Genomic DNA, 26,248 nt, shown 5'->3' with positions numbered 1-26,248 from the left:
AAAGCATAATATGCTAATGATATCCTAAGACTGCTCAACCACTTGCTATTAAATGCACTGACCACCAGGGGCCAGTCAACCAGTTGCTATGAGGTGCACTGAACACAATGGGGAAGACGCTCCAACCAGTAGGTTAGCTTGCTGCTGGGGTCCAGCCAATCTGGGACTGAGCAAGACAGGCCAGAAACGCCCTGGAGCCTTCCTGCAGTCCCTCCCCTGTTGGCCTACTTCCTTTGTCCCTCCTCAGCCCCAATCATGCACTGGTGGGGTTCCTCGGCCTAGCCTGTGCCCTCTCACAATCTGGGACCCCTTAGGGGATGTTGGAGAGCTGGTTTTGGCCCGATCCCACAGGCCAGGATGAGAGACCCCACTGGTGCACAAATTCATGCACTGGGACTCTAATAAGAGTATAAAAGATATCATTGCATAAAAATGTTTACAGTCCAACACTCCAGATAAAAGGGACTCTGTATCCACCATCAACAAAATTTTACCTTTTTTTTTTTTTTTAACCTGGTAGAATTTTTTTTTTTTTTAATTCTTTGCATGGTCTCTCTTGTGAATATTAATGCATCTTTGAAAAATAGGAACATGTTTTGAAAGTGTGCTGTATGATCATAAAAAATGGGAAAGCTAGCTAACATAGATCCCTAAGATCCATAAAATACATGATCTTGTTTTCATTAGCATGATATTTCAAACAACTGAGCCTACCAGGCACATGCATTGACAACATTAATGATTTGTATGTATTTTCCCAACATTGGGTAAGGCATACATTCTTCATAATTAAGTAACAATTCTTAGAAATGAGCACTTTTTAAAAAAAACTTGGGAGTAAACTTTGGGATAAAATGTTTATCTCCTGAAAAACTTGGGATGCACAAAAATAACATCATTTCCAAACCATTTCCCCATTAGTGAAAATGGAAAACGATGAGTCTTCACTGTCTGTCTGAATTTATTTAACAGAGCTACCAGCTTTATAAATAGTTTAAATCCAATGTTACAAGTTTTAGAAACATTTTATCACTCAATATTGACTGAAAATATCTGATCAAATAGTTACTATTCATGCAATTATGGAAATGTTATTGCTAAGTTGTTATGCTTAATTTCTTCCATTATAACCTACTACTAATATGCCTGTGATTCATTTTAATCATGCTCTTGGTTGGCTTTTCACCTTATACTTCTACAAAAGGGACTCATTAAAAGATCCAGTAACAGCTGTCAGGAAATGAGCCTCAGAACGGCAGGCAAGACCAGATAGATTTTTTCATTGCCTGTTGTTTCCTTGGCAGGCAATTTGTTTCCCATTGTTACATTTAGAAGTTCCAGTTTACTTATGCCAGAACTTAGTGAAAATAAGTTTTCTTTTCAATTGCTCCTTTCTTTTCAATAGAAGTATATAGTAATTTTACTTTTCTGAAATAATAGAGATGATTATTATTTATACTTTAAAAACTAAATCAGTTAATGAAATAAATGAGCCTACCCTCATAAATTATTTTCCTGTATTTTTATTTTTAAGACTATTACAGATGTCTTCATTTGCCTGCCTCCACCCAGCCCCCTTCCCTCTGGCCATCACCACACTGTTGTCTGTGTCTATGCATTATACATACATGTTCTTTGGCTAAACAAGAAGGAAATAGCCGAGCCCATGTATCTCAGTGGTTGAGCATCCACCCATGAACCAGGAGCTCACAGTTGGTTCCATTCCAGGTCAGGGCACATACCTGGTTGCACGCTCAATCCCCATTGTGTGTGTGGTGGTGCAGGGGGGAGTGAGGAGAGGGGCATGCAGGAGGCAGCCAATCACTGATTCTCTCTCATCATTGATGTTTCCATTTCTCTATCCTTCTTCCTTCCTCCATAAAGTCACCAAAAAAAATAATATTATATATATATATATATTTATATTTATATATATATATATATATTTTTTTTTAAGAAGAAGGAAATATAGCACATAGATTTTTTGAGTTCATTTAAGAAAACTTAAAAAATAATAAAGCAAATTTTCTGTCTTCAAGTGTGATATAGCACTTTAATTTGTTGGAATGTCCTCATATATTATTTATTTTATAAATTTCCCAATGTATCTGGTATATTTTAGGAAATTTGATCAATTATATATATATCAAAAGAAAACTCATGACTCAGCTTATAGTTGTAAAACAGCTTTAAATTAATAAATTAAGAAAGATTTGCCCTGACCAGTTTGGCTCAGTGGCTAGAGCATCAGCCTATGGACTGAAGGGTTCCAGGTTCAGTTCCAGCCAAGGGCATCTACCTTGGTTGCAGGCACATCCCCAGTAGGAGGTGTGCAGGAGGCAGCTGATTGATATTTCTCTCTCATCGATGTTTCTAACTCTCTGTCCCTCTCCCTTCCTCTCTGTAAAAAATGAATAAAATAAATTTTTTTAAAAAAGAAAGATTTTCATATGGTTATAAACATTTAATAAATTTTCATCAAATGCAAAAAATATGTTATATGGAGAAAAGTAAAGAATTATGTATACATATGTGGATTTTTCCAAAAATACTTTAACCTTTTTTGGTCCAACGTCGAGGCTGACTCTGACTGGACAGACCAGGTGCTAGGAGCAGGTCCAACATCGAGGCTGACTCGACAGACCAGGCCCTAGGAGCAGGTCCAACATCGAGGCTGACTCGACAGACCAGGGCTAGAAACAGGTCCAATGTCGAGGCTGAGGTCGACATCGCAAACCGGTTCAACAATTAATCCCGTCAATTAATTTGGACCAGACTGAATTACAAAAATAAAATTGGACCGCAAAGGGTTAATAAATCCATTATTAAATCAAGCAGTGCATTGTGCACAAATAGAATTTATCCAAGAAATGAAAGGTAATTCAAGATAAATAACTGTAAGTATAATCTACTATGCAATATTAGAGAAAAGTAGAGGGAAAAATCATATCATCTGGAAACATGCTTGGAGTTATTGACAATATTTAAATATCTGCTTTTTATGAAAAACTTTAAATTGGAAATAAGCATGTTTTCCAAATTGGATAGCAGGTGTCTAAGTGGACCTCTGATAAAAGTCATGCTTAAATAAGTAATATTTGAATTGAACTTATATGCATATCAGCATAACCCAGGGACACAGACAATAATGTGGTGAAAGTGGGGAGGTGGGGATGGCAGGAGCAGGGTGGAGGGGTCCACAGAGAGAAAATGGGGACCTAAAAAAAGAAATATTTGAGTTGAAGCCATTAACGCACTAGAAATGTCACTATTACTGTTATTATATCAAAATCTATTATAGCTATACTAATAAAAGGGTAATATGCTAATTAGATCAGACATCTTCCAGACGTCCTTCCGGACAAAGCCGCAGCGGTTGCCTGAGCCTGAGCGGATGGCAGCTGCTGCTGCAAGGACACGGCTGAGGCTCAGGCAGTGGCAACGGCTGGCAATGGCAGCAGCAGCGACGTGATAGGGGCATTGCTTTCCCCTGATTGTCTGGTCGCCTCTCGCAGAGGGAAGCCAGACTGCAGCTTAGGCCCGCTCCTGTAGGGCTTAAGCCATCCTTTAGGGAGTGGGCCTAAGCCATCAGTGGGACATCGCCTGAGGGTTCCCGGACTGTGAGAGGGGGCAGGCTGGACGGAGGGAACCGCCTTCAGTGCATGAATTTTCATGCACTGGGCCTTTAGTCCTATATCCTATATAATAAAAGCCTAATATGCAAATCGACCAAATGGCAGAATGACCGGTGGAACGACTGGTTGCTAAGATGTGCACTGACCACCAGGGGGCAGATGCTTAACGCAGAAATCAGGCAGGCGGTAAGGAGCGAGGGGTCCCAGACTACGAAAAGGTGCAGGCCGGACTGAGGGACGTCCCCCAGTGCACAAATTTTGTGCACCAGGCCTCTGGTTATTTCATAAATAAGGACAAAATAAGTATTGAATGTGATTTGACAATACATATAGAAACACGGAAGACATGGAGTGACATATTATTGAATGACACTAACCTGCATATCTATTCTAATAAAAGGGTAATATGCTAATTAGACTCAACATCTTCTGGATGTCCTAACAGACAAAGCCACAGTGGCTGGGGCCAAGGAAGAGCAGGTTGGGCAATTGGGCTGGCAGGGAAGGGCAATTGTGGATGATCAGGCTGGCAAGGGAGGGCAGTTATGGATGATCATCCAGCAGGGGACCAGTTAGGGGGTGATAAGGCTGGCATGGGAGCAGTTAAGGGGCAATCAGGCCGGCAGGCAGTGGCAGTTAGGGGTGATCAGGCAAGCAGGCAGTGGCAGTTAGGGGTGATTAGGCCAGCAGGCACAGGTGGTTAGGGGCAATCAGGCAGGCAGGGAGGCGAGCGGTTAGGAGCCAGCAGTCCCAGATTGCAAGAGGGATGTCTGAGCAGCAGTTGGACATCCCCCAAGGGGTCCTGGATTGGAAAGGGTGCAGGCTGGGCTGAGGGACCCCACACCCGTGCACAAATTTCATGCACTGGGCCTCTAGTTAAACTATAAATAAATGAACTGAAGCCTAATAAAAATTACTAGAGGTGAAAAAAATACTTATAAGTTAATTTTAATACTTTTAGAAATTAGGGAAGGTCTTAGGTAAGAAAATATATAAAGGAAAATTGAACAAATGTGTTTATGTACTACATGAATTTTTTCATAATTCCATAGATTACTCTGATATTAAATGTCAACTCTAAAAGTTAATCTCTTGACTTCTTTATATAAGTATTCTAATATTTTCTACATTATCTTTTACATTTCTCATTTCTTCATCAAATTTGCAAAGGTTTGACTAAGATTCTTTTCAAGAAATCAGCATCTTTTATGATGAACCATATTGTAAAATTTTTAGATGACTCTTTTGGGTACTTATCACTATTAAATTCTTTTGTACTTCAAAGGTACTATTCTTTATTAGCTTTTTTAGTTTTAATATCTAGTTCATTATTTTTGTTTTAAAATATATTTTAGAAAGCAATTGAGGCAAATATATTTATCTAAACATCATATATAGTATGTAATATAGGATTTCATAATGGATCATGCTTAAATCTGATCTAATAGAGGGAATATGCAAATTGACCATCACACCATAACGGTCAAGTTGGCTGCACCCAAAGCGGAGGCAGGGATTCCATAACACAAGATGGTGCGCCCACAACAGAGGCCAAGTTCCTGTAATGAGCCTTAACAAGCAATCAGCAGGGACCTGAGGCTGCATGGTGCTGGGATTGGTCAGGGGACCTGAGGCTACACCCCCTATCTAGTACGGCTTGACAGGGGACCTCAGGCCATGCCCCCCGCCCCAGCGCCAGGCTGAGGGACCTCAGGCTGTGCTCCCCCACCCCAGCACCGGGCCGGAGGACCTGAGGCTGTGCCCCCTACCCAGGGGGATTGACATGGGACCTCAAGGTGCGCCTCCTGCCCTGGCCTGGGCCAAGGGACCTGAGGCTGTGACCCCCGCCTGGTGGGGCATGACAGGAAACCTCAGGCTTCACTCTGGGTCCCACAGCGTGCCCCAGATTCTGACAGGAGGAAGATTTTCATATACATTTTACTAATTTTCTTTCATCTCTGACACTTCTATTAAAGAGAAAGGGCAAATAGCAATATTAAAATATTTCCTCTAATTAATTCCCTTTAATGTGCACAAATTTCGTGCACTGGGCCACTAGTATAACATAATAGGTCTGCTGTAAATTATGGAGATTTTGCTAGATTTAATCCTTGAGCCATTTTACTACCTCACTCCTCTCTCCCCCACAATATATTTCATTTATTACATGTCTCTTTTATGTAAAGAAACTTCGAATAATCCAGAGCACTAAATGAAACCCCTTTACATTTCTTAAGAAATACTTTTATTAATTTTTCTTTTTATATTCTGACTTTCTTTAAAATAGATATCTGATATTTTCAGAATAGTCACTCAATGTGGCACTCGTCTTTTCTTGTTATCACTTTCTACTGGTCTGTCAAATGATAAGTAATCTGATTCCTTGCAGGTTTCTAATTTTTCAGCTGTGAGCATATGGCTTGACAACACAAAACTACAAAAAATTTTATGACAGTTATCATCTTGCCCCCCACCCCAAACTAATTTGTTTTCCATAGTTGTTTGATAGAAACTCTTAATGCACATTGGTCATCTTGAAGCTGCTAATTTATAATACAAATAGGTACTCTATCATGATATCATGTTACATGTTTCCCCGTATATGCTCAGTTTTAGACTTTCTAGAGTCTCTTGAAAAATTTCAGACTCCCAAAAGTTTATAAAATACTAGAGGCCCGAAGCACAAAAATTGTGCAAGAGTAGGCCTTCCTTCCCCCCGCTTCCTGCACAGGTTTCCCTCACAGGGAAGGTCGTCCAGAAGGACATCCAGTCTAATTAGCATATTATGCTTTTATTATTATTAGAGATACTAAGTTGAGTATTGTTCAAGAAAAATATTTTCCCATAGATTTATCAATATATCTAATGTTTGATTATGATTATATGCAATAGATGACAAGCACAACATTTATCTCAAAAATCTTTTTAAATGGTATTATAATCACATAAAAAAATGAAAGTATTAATGACGAATGGCACCAGATAGTGGAGCTTGGTTCAGCATCTCAGTTTTTGAGTTTTGGCTAGGAAAGAATTCAGAGTTGAGGAACTCAAATACAAGTGAAAGTTTATTTAGAAAGTCACAGAGGTGGAGGAAGTGAGCCAGCTGGTCTGCATGGGAAAAGTTACAAAAGCAAAAAGAAGGGCACTTGAAGCTTAGGAGAAAGAGGGTAGAGATAATGCACCTGGGGGAAGGGGAGGGGGGAAGACACAGGAGAGAGAGAGAGAGAGAGAGAGAGAGAGAGAGAGAGAGAGAGAGAGAGAGAGCCTGGGGGAATAAGGTGGTGCGTGCTTGAGAGAAAGAGAGGGAAAGCAGGGGCTCACTGAGTCCTCTGTCCTAAGGGTTCTTATCCCCTCTCTAAAAGCGGGATCTTAGGGGAGGTCCAGGGGTAGATCTTAATAGACATTCATTCACTTTCCAGGTGTGTTTTTTCAGGATTGGTCTCCAATGATTGGCTGTTGTCAGGGCAGGGGGTCATTAGTTATCACAGCTGTTCCTGAATCAGTCATGGCCTTGCCATGCCTGGCCTTGCTGCTTTTCTGGGCGTTTGTTATCTAGATGTTTGTTATCTTTAGGGAGCAATAAATAATGCTTAAGGGAGTGTTCGGGGGCCTTTATGGGGTTATATGCTATCTCTGGCCCCCTTGTTTCCTCTCTAAGGGTGTCTAACCCACATGGCTAAGGGCATACCAGGGATGAAAAGCTCAGGGGAGGGTCTGAGCCACATGACCAGCAATGTGAAAGGTCAGGAGGTCTAAACCACATGAATAGACATATGCTGGGGGAGGAAAGGCCACCATGGGGCTGGGGTCCCAGCCCAGTTTTGCCCATTGCTAGGTAACCCAGGCTTTCCACCCTGGTGACCTTCTGTACTTGGCCTATGGTTCATAATCTGCTCATGCCTAACTGCCTACTACAAACTATTAAACAACACTTAGTAAAAGTATTGCTTATAAGAAACAGTGTCTTGTGGGTATCAGCATACAGTATACAAGGATCAAACCCACCGTGAATATATATACATTGAGTGCTTGTCTTACTTAAGCTTTTGTTTCGGTTAGCTCAGTATAAGCTGATCATTTCACAATAATGTAGATCCAGCATAGTTATTTTTTTTTCAAACTTTCTTCCTTTTTTCAAACACTGGTAAGATTATTAATTAAACCAGGGCATGCATTCTTTTAAAAATGCAGTTGCTATATACCATTTCTTTTATTTTTTAATATGTATTTTTTATTTCTGAGAGGAAGGGAGAGAGAGGGAGAGATAGATACATCAATGATAAGAGAGAATCATTGATCAGCTGCCTCCTTCACACCATCAACTTGGGATCAAGCCCAAAACCTGGGCATGTGCCCTGAGGGGGAATTGAACCCTGACCTCCTGGTTCATAGGTTGAAGCTCACCGCTGAGCAACACTGGCCAGGTGGCAATGGCTATATACCTTGTCAATTAAAGTTGTTTCACAATATCCTTAAGTCCTATATACAGTTTCCTATAAATTTTGAATTTTTAAGTTGCAAAATAAGTGTATTGTTAGTATTTTCCATTCTCATATGCCTTAAACTTTAAAAAGTTATCTTCTAGTAATAAAATATCAAATGAATAAGCATTTGGATAAGCAGCAATATTTTACTTTAACTTTTAGAAATCTAGTGCAATTAAAATAATTGCCAGGGTAATTCTGGACAATTGTCATTTATAATCAAAGCCAACTTTAAATTTAATGGTGGCCCAGTGGCAAGATCCTATAATAGCAGCTGCATTTGCACAAATGTCTCCATGCTTCTATCATCAGTTGGAATGATCACTTACCTTTCTGATGTGTATTTAAAATCTGTAGAAACACCCTTTTCAAAGGCTTTCTAGTAAATGGCTTTAATTTTAAAATATAAAACGATTTCTATTATTTGGAAAGACAGAGTAGTCTTCTTTTTTAAAGTCAATAGCCAACTCCCTGACAGATATCAAGAAAATGGTGTCATTTTGTATTTTTTCTCCAAACTTCCAGCTATGGAAATGAGTTTCAAAGTTACACTTAAAATAAAATTTTACCAACTTTTCTATAATTTAGTACTGAGCAGGACATTCAATAAATCATTCTGATTTAGGTATATAATATATAGGCTACTTCTTTACTTAATCTAAATGAGAAGTCTTTATAAGAGACTCATCATTTAAAATATTTAAAATTTAAATTCTGTTGGAACAGTGTAAATACTCAGAATCATGTTTTATTTAGGAAAAAGTTCATACCATTGGGAGAGGAAAAAAAAAAAAAAAGGCAGGGACTCAACATTAGAAAGATAGGGTTTTGCCCTGAGAAGCAGTTTTTACCTAGGTAATAATGATTGTTTTTTAATGAGTATGTTTTTGTGACTCGAGTTAGGGTAAAATTGGTAGGCACTGTGTAGATAATAGTAATTGTCATTTAATTTTTAAGCTACTCATTATGGGCTCTGTGTAGCTTTTCCATATTTCAACTTTAACTAGATCTTTTAAAAAATGAAGCATTTCCAGATTCAATTGCTATACTCACAAACATATAGGAAAATGGTACATAAATCTATAAAACACATATGGTGAGGGAATAAAGGTCGTTTGATTATGGAGAAGATAATTCAATTTTATGAAAGATTAAGCCATAATAATTTTTACAAATCTCAGTTCTTTCCCTAGCCGGTTTGGCTCCCTGGATAGAGTGTCGGCCTGCGGACTCAAGGGTCCCGGGTTTGATTCCGGTCAAGGGCATGTACCTCAGTTGCGGGCAAATCCCCAGTGGGGAGTGTGCAGGAGGCAGCTGATCGGTGTTTCTCTCTCATCGATGTTTCTAACTCTCTATCCCTCTCCCTTCCTCTCTGTAAAAATTCAATAAAATATTTTTTAAAAAAAGAATATCTTAGACCTTTTTGGAAAGATATAAAAATGCTTCCAACTCTTAACATAAAAATTAAATGGATTGATATTAGTTTTATAATATGACCTATTAAATGTTCAAGTGAAAATAGTGCTTAGGAGGATATTTGGTGGCTTGGAAACTATAATTTGAGTTAAATTGTAGTACTGATATACACATAAAAAGAAAAAGCAATTCAGTTTTAAAAGGAAGCATGCCTATTTAAGTTCAAGGTTATTTAATGAAAGATCATTCATTAAAGTTATATTCATATGTAATGCTAGTGTATGGAAAATTTTACACAAGAATATGAAATAATAATAACAATAGTTTTTAAAAACATGAAAGAGTATAATATAGCTTTCAAAAGATTTGTGAATGCAAACCATATAAAAGCATAGTTCATATAGCTCACATGGATTAGAGTTATACATAATTAAGTATAATAGGAACCATTCAGCTGAATAATTTTTACATATAGATGCATTAATATAACATTTTCACAATACATATAGCATGTGCTCCTTCACCAAAACTTTCATTATCTGAATTATTTTGGCTATACTAACTCAGAAAAAAACAACACTTCATTTCTCAGTTGTATATAAAAAAAACAAACAGTCTGGCTCTCCTAAACATTGCAAGAATACTCAACTGTGGACATAGTTTGCAGAGCTCAGAATCACTATATATTTAGGCCCCTGCATAAGAAAGATATATCCACAAACAAATGAAGAGTTGTGACTTAAGTGTCATAATTTCAAGGATTGTATAGTTTCCCTTACATACCAATAAACTGCAAGTTGGCAAACTTGAAAGAAAAGACTCAAGCACTTATCCTACCTTTATTTTATGAAGTTTTTATGAATTTTATCTTAGTGCAATCAAATATTAATGTTTGATTTTCTTTTTATAGAACTATTCTGATTAATAAATGAAGAAGGATGCTAGAAAGCATGTCACTATTTTATAATACCAATGAAATAATGGTTCTAATTAATGATCACTGGCTCCAAAAATAACAGATTCAAAAATAACATAGAGATAATGTGTGCCTCTTTATGGGAATACACAAGACCATGAGCAATTCTTTCCAAAAAGCTCAAACCTCAATCTGATGAAGGCTTCTTGCTCTCCTGGCCAATGTACTATAGAAATATAAGAATCTATAAAGTATGTGAAGTGATATCATAGGTTAGAATCAGTAATATCTATTTCAAGGGAAAATATAAATGACACACAAATCAAGTAAAACAGCCCCTCCAATGTAAGTTGGAAGGAAGGAAAAGAGAGTAAGGGAGGATACTTTATATTAGTGATGTATATATCATTAATTTGAAATACGATTCAATTAATTAAACCAAAAACTCCATTCATGTAAAAATTTGAAAAAATTTAAGAGTGAATAGATAGTTAAGAATATATATTTTTTGAATGTTGATAGTTTTTAGTTGGAAAATTGGTATTACAGCTATATTTCCTTAAAACAATCATTATATCTTATAGATACATTCTGAAATATCTATCAGTGAAGTAACATGAAGTCTACAATTTTCGTGGAAATAATCCTGAAGAATGTCAAACTTCAGTAGGGACCATAAATTGAAAATACATTAATCTGCATAACATGGCTTTGTTATACTATTACTAGAGGCCCAATGCATGATATTCATGCAAGAGTAGGCCTTCCTTCCCCCGGCTGCCGGCACTGGCTTCCCTCTGGCACCTGGGATCCGGGCTTCCCTCACAGCTCCGGATTCACTGGGAAGGTCGTCCTGAAGGACGTCCAGAAAGACATCTGGTCTAATTAGCATATTACACTTTTATTATTATAGATATTTTATATATATATTTAGAGTTTTGCAAAATAAGAAATTAAAGCTAATTCTCAATTGAACAACAACTTTAAAACTTGAGAATGTCAGAACCTCATAATGATACAATTTTTTTATCTGCATATTGAGGATAATTTTAGTATTCATGAGAGATTTGTATATAACTTATAAAAAGTACTTAAGGCTTTCAAAAAATAATTTAATTGAAAAATGTCATTTTTATTGTCTTAAGAAATATTTCAGAAGTAAAGGAGAGTTCATATTTTTAAAGGGTTTTTACGTTAAGTCTCTCCACCGCCCTAGTCCAGACTTGATCTGCCCACCTTGTCACTTTCATTCTGCTTATGGACTTACCCAGAAACTGTTAAAAACAGAGATCTGATCATATAATATGCCTATTTAAAAATAATTGCCTATCTTCCCAGATTAGAGAGAAAGAGATGCTTTTTTTCTTTCTTTCTCACACACAGACAGGTGCTTCCTGTGTATCCAGCCTCATCTCATTGCTCCCTCCGCTTTCTCATCACAGTGGACATCAGGTATCATGCCGGGCTCTTCCCATCTTCAGGCTTCTGTCTTCCTTCCTCATCTCTCACTTTATCCCCCATGGATAGTTTCTGTTCTTTCCTTAGCTTTCAAGTGTCAACACACCCCAAGAGTGGGCTATATTTTTTTGCTATACACATCCACTAATTATCTGTGACCTTTCCTTCATGATATTCATCACACTGACAGTTGTTTAATGTTTTTTACTTCATTAACTGTGTGTTTCAGGAATGGTGAGTCGTTACCATCTCTCTGATAACTTTATCTGCATTGTACCAATAGGCGCTCCTTCACCAAATTTGATGTTCTTTATTTTGATAAAGTCTTGATCATGTTGGATAAATGCCTAATTTCAAAATTTTATCTGGGAACAAAGAAAAAAAAGGAACATTTTCTTTTCAAGTGTTACCAGAAAAAAAAAAAAGACAATTGGCAATGAAAATTACTTTAGGAGCCTGAAGTAACATGAATATGTGGCAATGGAGAGAAATTGGAAGTTAATATGCACTATTAACTTCCAAAGTAGTCCTAAGTAAAGACTTCTGTATAAACTAGAGGCCTGGTGCACAAAAATTTCTGCACTCAGGGGGGAGAGGGGGTCCCTCAGCCCGGCCTGTGCCCTCTCGCAGTCTGGGACCCCTCGGGAGATAACGACCTGCTGGCTTAGGCCCGCTCCCGGGTGGCAGAGGGCAGGCCCAATCCCTAGGTGCAGCCCCTGGTAGGGCTCAGAGCAGGGCTGATTGGGGAGTTGGGGGCGCTGCCCCCTATCATGCACAGAGCAGGGCGGATCAGGAGGTTGCAATGCCACCCTAAGTCACGCTCAGGGTAGGGCTGATTGGGGGGTTGGGGAACTGTCCCCTGTCACACTCAAGGCAGGGTCGATGGGGAAGTTGCAGCGCCACCCCCTGTCATGCATAGAGCAGGGCCAATCAGGGGGTTGGGGCGCTGCCCCCTGTCACTCACAGAGCGGGCCCATCAGGGGGGTTTGGGCTCCGTACCCTGTCACACACAGAGCAGGGTCGATCAGGGGGTAGGGGAGCTCCCTCCTGTCACTCACAGAGTAGGGCCAATAGGGAAGTTGGGGCACCACCCCCTGTCACAAACAGAGCAGGGTGGATCAGGGGGTTGGGGCACCGCACCTTGTCACACTCAGGGCAGGGCCGATGGGGAGGTTATGGCTCTACCCCGTCACACACAGAGCAGGACCCGTGGGCGGTGGTTGGGGCACCACCTTCTATCACCCACAGAGCAGGGCCGATCAGGGGGTTGGGGAGCTCCCCCCATCAGGCACAGAGCAGGGCTGAACAGGGGGTTGGCGCGCCTTCACCTGTCACAAACAGAGCAGGGCCGATAGGGAGGTTGTGGCCCCACCCCCTGTCACACACAGAGCCGCAGGATGATCAGGGGGTTTGGGCACTGCCTCCTGTCACACTGATCCCAGTGCCAGGAGGCCTCATGGCTCCGCTGATCCCGGTGCTGGGAGGCATATTACCCTTTTACTATATAGGATAGAGGCCTGGTGCACGGGTGGGGGCCGGCTGGTTTGCCCTGAAGGGTGTCCTGGATCAGGGTGGGGGTCCCGCTTGGGTGCCTGGCCAGCCTGGATGAAGGGCTGATGGCTGTTTGCAGCTGGTCACACCCTCTTCAGGGTGGTGGTCCCCACTGGGGTGGTTGGCCAATCTGGTTGAGGGGCTGAGGGCTGTTTTCAGGCTGGCAGGTGACTGAAGCTCCCAACCGCTCCTTTTTTTCTTTCTTTTTTTAATTCTGGGCCAGCTTTAGCTCTGAGGCTTGGCTCCAGCTCTGAGGCCTCAGCTGCTGAAAGCAGGTATCTGGTTTGTTTGGGTTCTATAATAGAAACACTGTTTCAACTCCAGCTCTGAGATCCCGGCTAGCTAAAAGCAGGTTTCTGGAGTTTGTTTAGATTCCATATTTGTAACACTGTTTCAAACTGCAAGCTCAGAGGCAGGCAGCGGCAGGCGGGGAACATTAGCTTCTTCCGTCATTGAAGCAAGCAAGCCTCCTGTTCACTTCAAGCTGCCTGGCTGCCGGCCGCCATCTTGGCTGTCAGTTAACTTGCATATCTCCCTGATTAGCCAATGGGAAGGGTAGCGGAGGTACGGCTAATTACCATGTTTCTCTTTTATTAGATAGGATTCTATAGGCCCAGTGCACAGATTCCTGCACCAGTGGGGTCCCTTGGCCTGGCCTGCAGGGATCAGTGGACCTCCATGCTGCCGCAGCCAAGCCTTACCTGCCAGGTCATTGGGCTCCAGCCGCTGTCTGCGTTGATCCTGCACAGAATGGAATAGTGCACAAAGTGGCAGGCAGTCAGGGAGGAGCCTGAGCCCTGGTGCCACACAGCTCCTTCTCCTCCCACCCTGCTGCGCCTGCAGCTGCCAGGGTGTGCAGGGCAAGTGTCCACGGGAGAGGCTCGCACAACCGCAGCTGCAGTCACCAGTGGTCATCCCTGAGTCTGGCACCCGTCTGTCAGTTGAGCAGCGCTCCTGCTGTGGGAGCACACTGACCACCAGGGGTCAGCTCCTGCATTGAGCCTCTGCCCCCTGGTGATCAGTGTGTGTCATACCTACCAGCTGGTCATCTGATAGTCCAGTAGTCCGGTCACTTAGGCTTATATATGTATAGATAGATAGATAAATTAGATTAATACTTATCATCCATAATATCATTTGCATTTAAATGGGGACAAATCTGCAAAAAATAAAAGCAGGAGGCCTATTTATTTCCAAACTCTGTGTGTAGAAGAAAAAAATATATATTTGTATACACATATTCATATAGAGAGAGAGCTAGAGAGAGAGAAGGAGAGAGATAATTTATGTCCAATGGCCTAATAACAAATAATTTTAAATAATCAAGTAATTAGATATTGTCTCTATGATGTATTAGGTTAAGTATTTAATTACATGATAATGAATAGAGGAATGGAATTTATAAAGCAGTGATAATATTGAAATAGAAATTTTTAGGGGTAAAATAGGCAGGTTTAGTGAATTTTTAAAATTAAGGGCTACAGAGTTGCAAAAGGGTACATTTCCATAAGGTAAGGGAGTTGGGAAAGGGAGCAGTTACAATTCCATAATATAAGGGAACTGGGAGTAGCAAAAGATCTATATTTACAAAATAAAGAAGGAGGAAGAATTCCAAAGGAAATAGTAGAACAATGAGGGAGGAGGGGAAGAGAGCCTCACATATCCCATGTGAGATTTGACCTTTGAGCTCAGGAGTTGCTATAGTAACCAAATCAAAGGAAAATAGTAGCCAATCATAGGAGATTTGGAGGCACAAAAACTGCAGCCTTTATAAACCTGGGAAAAAGGAACTTGGGGGGACTCTTTCCCCCTCCCCACGTGGGAGTCTGTGCTTGTTCTTCAATAAATTCCCACCTTTGCGATACCATCTTCCGACCGTGGTTTTATTCTTCTACTCCAGACAAAGAGCCCGGGGAAGCCATTCTGCCCAGGGGAACACCACGTGTTCCAATCTAAAAATCCCATATCAATATAAATATATAATAAATAAGAACAAAAAATATAGCACTCGCCAATATGGAAACAGACTGTAAACAGAGACGTAAATTGCCAATTAGGCAATATAGAAGTTTAGATGGACAGTACTATAGTGTAGTGACAGTCATAAGGACAGTCTACAATTTAGGAAGATTCAGGATGTGTTCCCAGAACACAGCAAATGCTGTGACTGTAGTGTTATTTGAAATTCAATTGTGTAGAACTGCATTTAAAACACACATAGACCCACATACACAAATTAACATTTTAAGTCTTTTGTGCATTACTCTTTGTTGCACACTTGATAGGATGAATTTTTCTTGAATTAAGTGATATGTACCTGAAGCATATAAATGACCAAAATCCCTTTTGTTTTTTATAGGTAGGGTCCATTTAATTTTGACTCTCACATCTATCTTTCAAAACCACTTTATTATATTACATTTATATAAAATTAAGAACTATTGCCTAACAACAGTATAAAATGCTGTTATTAATGATCATTTCTTTGTAAATATGATCAGGTTTTAAATCAACATTTTGCCAATGATCAAAGTGTGGATTTATGCTCATAAGGCAAAGTAGAAATATACGTTAATGGTGGAGGTCTCTAAAAAGTCATGTTGATTAATTTGGATTTCATAGTATTGATTAAGAATGGAATTTTAAATGATTTTTACTTTATTAATTTAAATATCTACATTGTCTTCCAGATACAGAATTAATGTTTTATTAAATAATAATAGAATATAAACTACCTCCAAGCGATAATTTAAGAATATGTGATTATTATCCAATATAGTTTATATGTTATTGACCATTGAACAATAAGAAGTACAGCAATAAAGATTAGTGAGATAAAATAGGGATTCCAGAAAGTTTGTAGTGTATTCTAAAACAGTGATACATTCCTATTTGGAATCTCATTTGGAACCAATGCCTTCAGCCAAGTGGTTTAAAACACCACACTCAGACCAACTACAGAAGACTGAGGCAACCAGACAGAAGACGGTTGCCACATTGGATAGAGATACAGATTGGATGTAGGTATCAGTACACAGAACTTCAACATTTAATTTTCAAAATGGCAAAGTCATTAGACAAATAAAATGAAAATATGCAAAATGTTTTAACATATCACTTAATGAGGGGACCTCAGAAGCTAGGTATATTTAAAGAAGGATTAAAGTGCTGAGTTAGATTGCAAACTGTATAATGCCCTCCATGCCATTAAGAACTGGTATTGCTTGTTCCAGCACAGAAATAATACATCTACCAAACTAAAATCAGTAGTTAACAAGTGATGATAACTGGAGCGGTGAGTGACATAGGGAGAGGTTGGTAAAATAGCTATAAGATAAGGTCTGAGGATCTAATGTTAAACATGGTGGACTATAGTCAACAGTTTTGTATACTTAAAATTTACTAAGAGAGCAGAACTTAAATGTGTGCGTGTATGCGTGTTGATGGATATGTTAATTAACTAGATGGGTGAATCTTTTCACAATCTAATCTAATAAAAGACAAACATGCAAATTGAACATACCTTCGCTACATTTTAATCCATGCACACCAGCCAATCAGAGCAACTATATGCAAATTAACCCAACCAAGATGGCTGCCAGCAGCCACGGAGCTGGACTGAGCAGGAGGCTTGGTTACTCCAGTGATGAAGGAAGCCAAGCTTCCCACATGCCGCGGACAACTCTGAGCTCCACTGAAGACAACAAAGTTTCAATTATAGAAGGTAAATAAACCTCACAATAAAAAAAAGAAAGAAAAAGAGGCTGGGAGCTTCCGTTGCCGGGGGTGCTTGGCCAGCCTGAAAACAGCCCTCAGCCCCTCACCCAGGCTGACCAGGCAACCCAGTGGGGACCCCCCCACACACTAAAGGGGGAGTGGCCAGCCTGAAAACAGCCATCAGCCCATCACCCAGGTTGGCCAAACCTCCATGGGGTGAGGGTCTCCACTGGGGGGGTTTGACCAGCCTGCAAATAGCCATCAGCCCCTCACCCAGGCTGGCCAGGCACCCCAGTGGGGACCCCCACCCTGAAGGGGGTGTGACCAGCTGCAAACAGCCATCAGCCCCTCACCCAGGCTGGCCAGGAACCCCAGGAGGGACCCCCACCCTGGAGAGGGTGTGACCAGCCTGCAAGCACACATCAGCCAATTACCGAGGCTGGCCAGGCACCCCAGCGGGACCCCTACCATGATCTGGGACCTTTCAGGGCAAACCAGCCGGCCCCCACCCATGCACTAGGCCTCTATCCAATATAATAATAAAAGGGCAATATGCAAACTACCCTAACAGCAGAACGACTGGGAATGACTGGTCACTATGACACACACTGACCACCAGGGGGCAATGCTCAATGCAGGAGCTGACCCCTGGTGGTCAGTGCTCTACCGCAGGGGAGCTTTGCTCAGCCACAAGCCAGGCTGACGGCTGCCAGTACAGTGGTGGTGGTGGGAGCCTCTCCTGCCTCCTCAGCAGCACTAAGGATGTCCGACTGCAGCTTAGGCCTGCTCCCCACTGGCAAGTTGACATCCCCCGGGGGCTCCTGGGCTGCCAGAAGGATGTCTGATTGCCACCTTAGGCCCAATCTCCTGGGGAGCAGGCCTAAGCCAGCAGGTGCTCATCCCCCAAAGGGTCCCAGACTGCAAGAGGGCACAGGCCGGGCTGAGACACACCCCCCCCCAAGTGCACAAATTTTTGTGCACCGGGCCTCTAGTGTATAAATTTTATGTCAATTAATTATACCTTAAAAAAAGCTGAAATTTGAAAATGATCCCTAGATGTAAAAAGAAGCAAACAAACAAACAAACAAGAAAACAAAAAAGCCAAGTGATGTCTCTCTTAGGCCTTCAGTGAATAGTGCACAATCAATAGAGGTTAAATAAATACCTTTTCCTATACAATACATGTAGAGGTTAAACCCCCATATAAAAATGAAAGAATGCACCATCCATCATTTTGTCTTATTTCCAATTGTCCAACAATTTTTATAAGAACTCTGAAAATAGTGGGCTTATGTTATCGTTCCTGGAAAAAATACATAAATATTCTTGAAAATAAAGCAATACACTATATTGTAGATGGGGTGAGAGAAGAGAGAGACATCAATCAAGATAGATTGACTCTGAGGTACCTCTGAGGAGCTGAGCTTGAAGCAATGTACATACTTCTCAGAGAATCATTTTGCAATTTGAAATTAAAGTAAACATTCTTAGCATGTGAGTTGTCCCATGATAAGACAAGCTGTTCCTGTCCAAATAGTGAAACCACTATTAATGGAGGCTGAAAAGATATGCATTTTGGGAGCTTGACCAAATAATTTTCTAATTTCTGGGTAACATCTCAAATTCTGTGCCTCTTTTTGTCTCCATTTTGTCTAATAACAAAGAAGAATTTAATAATTTTAATTTGTCTCTTTTATACATAACTAGAGGCCTGATGCATGAAATTCATGCATCGGTAGGGTACCTAGGCCTGGCTTGTCATCAGGGCCGATCTGTGGGGTGACTGGCAGGGCAATCGGGGGCCCCCCACTGGCACCCACCTTGGTTGGCCTGGTGCTTCCCACTCGCCAGTCTCGCCCCCTGCTGCCGTTGCCGCCAGTCACCTCCCTCTGAGGGAGGTTCGGGGGGCCGGCTGGCACCTGCCTTGGCTTGCCTGGGGCCTGAGGGCTGGGGGCAGCTCCTGCATTGAGCGTCTGCCTCCTAGTGGTCATTCCACTGTTTGGTCAATTTGCATATTAGGCTTTTATTATATAGGATTTGCACTATCTCAAATTACTCTTTCTATATTTGAAATGATTATAATTCTTTGGATACTTTTCTTTCCTTGTTAAGATTCCATTTATTTTCTCTGCACACTGGTTCTTATGTTGTTTTTTTTTTAAGTACGTTTCTTAATCATGTTAATTGGACCCAAGGCATATAGGATTATAAATGATATTTCAGAAAGAGTAAGCAGTCTAATTAAAAAACAAAAACAAAACAAAACAAAACTCTGGAAAGTAAATCTCATGCAGAAAAAATGTTCTTAGATGAGTTCATAGATATATGTGTTTTGGGGTTTATAAGTTTTTTAAAAAGCTATGTCTTAGTTTTCATGGCTGTTTTGGCATGAAGGTAGGTGATATTGAAGTAGGTTGGCCTGAGATTTGTAGAACAGTCAATATTAAGGTCAATAAATTACATTTGATTCAAAAGGCAATAAAATATTAAATGACAATTGCCTGATAAAGTAAACAATTATAGTGTTGCAATACATTATATACAATGCATACTTTTATTAACTTGGCATATAGGCCCTAAAAACACTTCTTTTTGTATGAACTTTTTAACATCATGCCTTTCGCTTCTTTAATTTTTTATACATGTGACCTATGATAAGATTGTAAATTCATCATCATTTTTATACTCAAGCACTTAAGACAGTCTTGCACGACTAAAATGTTTATAGGTTCTATTAAATAACTCAGAAACTCAGAAGAAATATGGTTGCTGCAGTTTATATTTTAAATGACTCAGGCTGTAAAGGTTTGTAAGGCATTTAACCAAACCGGGGTCAGCCACATTGAACGCTAATGAAACTTATGAGAAACGTGCTCCCCAGCAACCGATCATCAGGAATCTTTCCCCTTTCACACAGTTCTGCATCCAGTTTTTACTATCACAATCGGGCTTCTGCCTGATTACATGCTTTCTATATAAGCTGGTATTTTCACTGCATTTAGCCACAAGGAATATCTTCCTAGAGGATTTCTTTGTTTGTTTTTAATTTCGTGTATTGATTCTTCTTTCTTCACTGAAACAAAATAATTTGGAAGACTTGTCACTGTGTGTAATCCCCTCTGTGATCCAAAACGTTTTCTCCTTGTTGCTTTTAATTAACTAACGTGTCAATCAGATTTGCACTGTTTGTGTTTTTACCCATTATCACTGTTTGTATAGACATTTAGTTTAATCTGTATGTATATTGCATTTACCCAATTCTTTGATAAGCATGGGTTTTCATGTTTGAGAGTAAGAGAGTACTTAGAAAACCTATGCTTTCCTCATGTAGCCTTTTTTCAAAACTTTTCAAAATCTTAAGAAGAACAACACTGCCATCTTAAGGCAAAATTAGTAATGTTTAAGAAATACTACAAAATTGTGTTACATATTTTAGGTTATTAATCCAATTTAATTTGAAACAAATAACTTAATACAACACAGGCTTAAGTTTGAACACCCTTGCAATTTTTGTAATAAAAATATAAAGAATTTCATAGCATACATTAAAGAATCATGTATTTATTTTATCTTCCATGAATACTTTGATTCAGTTTCAGCCCTTTTCTCAAAATTGCAAATGGCATTTGAAGGGAGTGTGTATAATACTTAAGGGGATTTTAAGCCCTGGAGTTTCACTAATGATATTTGAAAATGTACATATACATTCACATAATGTACAGTATCAATTATAATATTCTGAAGCCTGGAATAGTAAATGGTAGAGAAATCCGGAACAGAATAGCAAGGATAATGAAGAGTAAGACATGATGGCTTAGGAAGGCTATTGGTATAACAGAAGATAGCATGCTACTCCTATATCCACTCCTATTAAGACAATAACGTGTCAGACATTTGATGCTTGGTGTATGAAAGATGAGTGTACATTTGCGTTGCTCCAAAAGGCAGACTGAGAAGCATCCAATGGCTATTACAGCCAACCTTCAGTTAAATATTAATGCTTTTTTATAGTGCTTCTTGCTGATCACTATTTTCAGAGCACTTTTTAGCTTTTTATTTGAAAGCTGACACTTTGAGAATATCTGAGGGGAGTCACCCCAAATTCTTTATTTCCTCAATATCTGTCTAAATTTCCACTTGCTGTTTCATAATTCCCAATGATCTGAGAGGACAATGTGTATGTTTTCTCTTTTCTAAAGCTAAGTTGCGCACTCTGTGTGCTCAGGCCCACTCTTGTTTTCAATGGTTTGTAGGATAGAGAATACCATAAAGTCCTAAGCCTTTCACCCTTAAACATAACATATGCCCATTTATCCCAGAATCAATCTTGATTACCTACACAATAACAAGTACCTTAATTCACATTTCTGATCATGTCAAGCCCTGAATGTTTTAGAAAAACGTTAAAAGGCTTCATCGTTACCAAATAACATAATCTGAGCTATCTGTCATGGCATTAAGTAGCTTGATAAGTATGTAGCATTTAATTTTACTATCTTTACTCATGAATCTATAAATATGCTGCTTTCATAAGGCACACTCGCTATTCCCTGAATATGTCTTCACCTGTTTCCATTTTTCCTTCTTCCTTTATAATAATATTTCCTATACTTTGAATAACCGCTTTTTTTCTTTAATAGCAGAGCAATGGGTAATCCTTCATAATTCAGGATAATTGCCATTTTCTCTATATAGTCCTCTTTGTAGTTACACCATTTAAAGTTTTTCTCTATTTGCTTATTATACTTTGAATCTCCATTATATTATCTCGTACTTGATTGTAGATAGTACAATATGTTAGGAAGGTAATGAATCTTATTCATCGTTGTACTCTACATTTTCTAATATGGGGCTCTGTATACATTTTCAGGGGTAGAACACTGATTTCAAAAAAATTAATTGGAACTTAAAATTTTACCTTGTTATTATATGTGTGACCCAGAGGGAAATGACTTAATTTCTTTAATCTTCTGTTTCCTTAAGTAAGGGCCAAAAGCAATATTTTTCTCAATTACAGCACAGTGATAATCAGAAACGTGATTAGTAAAAGTATTCATTTAAACAAACAATATGCTGTTATTACTAAAGAATATGGACTTATTTTCTATCTTACTCCTTAAATATACATCTTCACTATTTCTCATCTTCACAAACATCTTCAGAAAACTTCATGCTTTATGGATCCACTCCTAAGTCTTTTCCTCTCCATTAGATCGTCATCAACCCATATATATGTCATCTCTAATCTAAATGACCTTTTTAAAGAATTCTCACCACTTTTACAGATACTGTTGATAAAATAATTTATTTTTTCTTAAAGCATTATTCGGTCAATCTCAATTTTCTATTAAAATTCTTTCATAGATTCCAGTTATTTATGCAATTAACTATAAAAACTTTACTTAACAGCCAAAAACTTTAAAATATGAACAACTATTTATACATGACATAAACTTCCTAATTTTTAACTTTGCTTTTGCTATTTTCTCCCTGAAAAGCTTTTCTCTGTATCTCATATATCTTCAATGCTTAACTAAAATACATTTTCCTACATACTAATATTCCTTCAGAAAGTCATTTTTCTCTTCTTTAAATTTCTAGAATTATTTCTCTCTTATTTCCTGTACCTTTATATTACACCTATGGATGTACATGAATTTTCTCCTTTACTAAGTATATTTTTCAAATTTTAATCATACCTTGTACTCTGCTTTGTATATAAGAAGTGTCCAAATAATTTATTTCAAAGAATTAAAAAACAAAGTTAGTTTAAAATGAAATAAACCTAATTGCAATAGAATGCATTTAGGAACTTCATAACTTGAAGTAAAAGGTAGAAAAACTGGTTCAGAAATATAGTAAATATATGTTCTATTTTGAATGTGTTTACTCTATCATCTACCCATCTAAAACAGAGACAAGTAGTTGTTTGCAAAAGTGTTTGAAGATCTTCCTTCCCTTCCCTTCACCTCTACCTCCTTCACATCCTCCTGCTCTTCCTTTTGCTCCTCGTGCATCTCCTTTTTCCCTATTCTTGTACCTCTTTCTCTCTTTCTTTTGCTGTTGCTCACTGCTGTAGACCTAGCCCAAAGAACTGTGCCAGAGGTACAGTAGATACCAATCAATGTTTGTTGAATGAACTCTTCCATGAAAGTTATGGGTTTTTGAATGTTCTCAAAAATATAAATATTTGAGAATGACACGATGAAATATCGTCTCCAAAAACTCTTTGGCACTAGATTAAACATGAGTAAATCAAGAAACAGAAAGACATATTGGGTACTATTTCAATATTGTGGTGAAATGCAATGAGGACCTAAATGAAAAATGACCAGGCATGAGAATGACCATTTTTATGACATAATAGTTTTATAATGTAAGGTTGAATGGAGAAAAAAGTAAAGCCCATAATATAACTATTGGGTTTTTGGCTTGAGCAACCAAGTAGAAGCCAGCATTGATTCTTAAGATAATTATGACTGGGAAAGTAGATGTTGAATTTATTTGGTATATATGTAGGTATAAAACTTTTATAATGGCCTAGTGACCCTATGAAGGCAGACTTAATTGGTATATGGAGTATCTTCATAGGCCAACCAAGAAATTTTAGAATCTCTCTCCTGTTAGATAATAATAATTTATTAGTTAGCAATCTTCTCCTAGACCAATTGACTCTCCCAGACACAAAGTAAATAAAATGAGCTTCATAATTTTTGAGTGATTTCAGAGATGTCATGCTTATTTTTCTTTGAAGTTAGACTTCTTACAGTACATAAGATGCTTTCCAAATGTCTGCATTTAGTAAGTAGTGTTTGTTGGTGTGTGTTTTTGCTTGTTTGTTTGTTTTGGTCTATGCATATTTTCATACTGTCCATTTATGGTAAAACAAATTTATTTAATTTGTTAGTACCTACAAAAGATGTCATATACAGAAAATATGTTTTTGTTTTGAAGTCTGATACCAAATGTAAAGAAAAGAGCATCTACTAAAATTTTTTTGAAGCTGTGAAAGTTCAAAAAGGTTTTTTTCTACCACATATGTTAATCAAAGGACAACTCTTTTTCCAGTATCCTAAGGATTGAACTAAAGTAACTCATTAGCCTATTCAGATGTACAAGCTTAAAAGATAGAAACTGTGGCTTAATAAATAATGAAAATATTTAATAAATCAGAATCTAGGACTTCCTAGGACCATCAGGGGAGAGAGAATATTTTTAAGCACCTCATTGAGAATAATACGCAGACTCAGTGAGTTTTAAATAGGAATTTAAAAATTTTTATTTATTGATAAATTTATCAGAAATACTACCATTTTTAAGAATAAAGAAGTTTCTTTTAGTCTGGAGATTGTATTTATTAAGTGTTACGATCTAGAAAATACTGAAAATGTCAATTTCATTTTGACCAAAATATTAAATTTTTGTTTTTTAAATTTTAGATGTTAGAACAACTTTTATTTATTTAAAATATATGGTATTGATTTTTACAGAGAGGAAGGGAGAGGGATAGAGAGTTAGAAACATCGATCAACTGCCTCCTGCATACCCCCTACTGAGGATGTGCCCGCAACCAAGGTACATGCCCTTGATTGGAATTGAACCTGGGACCTTTCAGTCTTCAGGCCGACACGCTCTATCCACTGAGCTAAATTGGTTAGGACACAACTTTTATTTTTGTTGTCACTCTGAGAGTAAATAAAATCAGGCTATGAATCTTCATTATTGCCATAAGATTATATTCTTCCTATGTGAAGACTACTCTCAAATTTAAAGATTGCAAATTGGCAGAAATAATTTTCTACTTGACTAAAACTTGGTGTTAAGTGCTATATTAGAGGTATGAAGTGCTTAAGAGAGTAATTAATCTGTTTCTAAGAAGTAAAAGTTGATTATCAATACTTCAATGTTGATTCAGATTTGCTATGATTCTCTGACAGTCATGCTGAGTTATTGAGAAAGCAAAATGCTTACATCTCTCAGATTCTTAAGCAAAGATGATCTCAACTCACCAATATTTTCCCAGCACCATTTCATTTATTCTTCAGTGGAAAACATTTCAATTTTCTGTGGTTTAAGTAGGGCATTTAAAGCAGAACTTTCCATAAAGTATAGGTCTTATTTTGTTTGCAACTCTTTAAAGAATAACAATCATGTTTATATACTGTTTGTTTATTCTTCAAGGGATACCTACAGTCTGTGGACAAAATTATTCCAATATATGTTTTTTTTAGGGACTGAGTTTTTGTTGATGATGGTGGTTGGCTTGTCATAGTTTTGGAGAAGGATCCCTTAGTTGTTAGCAAAACCTCTGCCTTGGGAGGGACTTGGAAGGTAGTGAAATGTCTCACAGTGATCTGCAGAGTCCACAAAATTAATGCCTCCTAATATATTCCTCGGGATACACATATACTTGAAGTTTAATATTGATAGTCAGGCTTGAAAAATAGCAGAAAGAATAAATTAAGGTCCACATACAATTAACGGTATATCAGCAAAGACCTATAAGTATATAATGATTTCTGTTCCTTTGTTTTAAATGGATTTTATGCCAGTTAAATAACTCCACTGTAACACCACAGCTATAAAAACATTGAACTTTGAACCAAATATTTTAAATATGATAAGAGAAAACACCCATGAGGTCTTATGTTTTTTTTAAAAAAATGATTTTATGTCTAGTGGAGGCTTCAAGAAATAAATTAGAAGCTAGTTTGGTCACTAAATTAAAGATAATGTTTTCTGGACAGTAAATTCTCTCCACAGCCATAATCCATAAAACTCCTCTAGCAGCTAGAGTATTATAAATGGAATTTATAATCATTCTAACAGGCTCACCTGCAAGATGAAGATCAGTTCCAAATCACTCAAAATTATATTTGCATGTGGGAAGCAGGAAGTGGGAACATAGAAACAACATTTTGCTATCCATTTGATTTTTCTAGAGTCAGAACTATTGGAAAACATTCTTTAAAATATGTCATAAAGGACATGGAAGTGGGATGTTGGTAACTGTGTCAATTAATGAGAATTTATAGTGAAAATAGCATTGCCATAATTCTCATTATCTT

The sequence above is a fragment of the Myotis daubentonii genome, chromosome 2, assembly GCF_963259705.1.
Source record: "Myotis daubentonii chromosome 2, mMyoDau2.1, whole genome shotgun sequence".
NCBI classification, from domain to species: Eukaryota; Metazoa; Chordata; class Mammalia; order Chiroptera; family Vespertilionidae; genus Myotis; species Myotis daubentonii.
Note: the sequence above shows the minus strand (reverse complement) of the source record.